Here is a 1,612-nt window from a genome sequence, read left to right as displayed (position 1 = left end):
TCTCACATGCGATGCGTCAGTGTATGGGGTCAGGTGCGTCTTACAACATGTCAATAGTGCGGGCAAATTACAACCCATAGCTTATGCCTCCAGGTCACTTTCGCGGGCAGAGCGCGGATACGGAATGGTAGAGAAGGAGGCGCTCGCATGCGTGTACGGTGTCAAAAAGATGCACCAATACCTTTTCGGGGCAAAGTTCGCGTTAGAAACCCTCCTATCCGAGACCAACGTCTCGGCGCGAATTCAACGGTGGGCACTCGTGCTGGCGTCCTATGACTACACAATACGGCACAGACCAGGTACAGACAACTGTGCCGACGCGCTCAGCAGGCTACCCCTGATGACCACGGAGGGGTCTGATGAACAGGACTGTGAGATAGATATGGCAATCAATGCCTTTGAGTCCACAGGTTCGCCCATGACGGCTCGCCAAATCAGAGCCTGGACGGCCAGCGACCCCACGTTATCCTTAGTAAAAAGATGTGTCCTAACCGGTGACTGGGCAGAGGCTCGCGATGCCTGCCCCGAGGAATTAAAACCCTTTCACAGGCGCAGGCATGAGCTATCACTACAAGCAGACTGCCTGATGTGGGGCAGCCGAGTAGTCATGCCTCTGTGAGGCAGAGAGGCATTTGTCCGGGAGCTCCACCGCGAGCACCCGGGGATCGTTCTCATGAAGGCCACAGCCAGATCCCACCTCTGGTGGCCTGGTATTGACGCAGACTTGGAGCTCTGTGTCCGAAGGTGCACCATTTGTGCCCAACTCAGCAATGCCCCCAGGGAGGCTCCACTGAGCCCCTGGCCCTGGCCTACCAAACCGTGGTCACGGGTGCACGTAGACTATGCGGGCCCATTCATGGGCAAAATGTTCCTCGCAGTTGTAAATGCATTTTCAAAGTGGATCGAGTTCACCATTTTAATCTCGAGCACCACCTCCACCACTGTGGAGAGCCTCGCAACCATGTTTGCAACGCACGGAATCCCTGACATATTGGTCAGTGACAACGGTCCGTGCTTCACCAGCGCAGAATTCCAAGACTTTATAATTGACCACGGCATAAATCACGTCAAGACGGCACCGTTCAAGCCAGCCTCCAACGGCCAGGCGGAGAGAGCAGTGCAAATCATTAAACAAGGCATGCTTAAAATCCAAGGTCCCACGCTGCAGGGTCGCCTGTCGCGGCTGATGCTGGCATACAGATCTCGTCCGCACTCACTGACTGGGATCCCCCCCGCGCAACTGTTGATGAAAAGGACTTTAAAAACAAGGCTCTCATTAATCCTCCCAGACATGCACGAAATCGTTGAGGCAAAGCGCCGTAAGCTGACTGAGTACCATGACCGAAATTCGAGGGGGAGATGGAATGAGATAGGGGACAAAGTGTTTGTACTAAACTATGGCAGGGGTCCCAAATGGCTTGCAGGGACAGTAACGGGCAAGGAAGGAAACAGGCGACTGGTAGTACAAATGGACAATGGCCAAACCTGCCGGAGGCATGTAGACCAAGTCAAAAGCAGATTCACCAACAACACTGCGGAACCAGAGGCAGACTGCAATGTGGAACTCGCACCACACCTGGTGGACAGACAGAGGGAACAACCTGAGGAAAGG

Source organism: Pristiophorus japonicus, unplaced genomic scaffold (genome assembly GCF_044704955.1).
Source record: "Pristiophorus japonicus isolate sPriJap1 unplaced genomic scaffold, sPriJap1.hap1 HAP1_SCAFFOLD_649, whole genome shotgun sequence".
NCBI classification, from domain to species: domain Eukaryota; kingdom Metazoa; phylum Chordata; class Chondrichthyes; family Pristiophoridae; genus Pristiophorus; species Pristiophorus japonicus.
The sequence above is the reverse complement of the archived record's forward strand: the minus strand, read 5'-3'. Positions refer to the sequence as shown.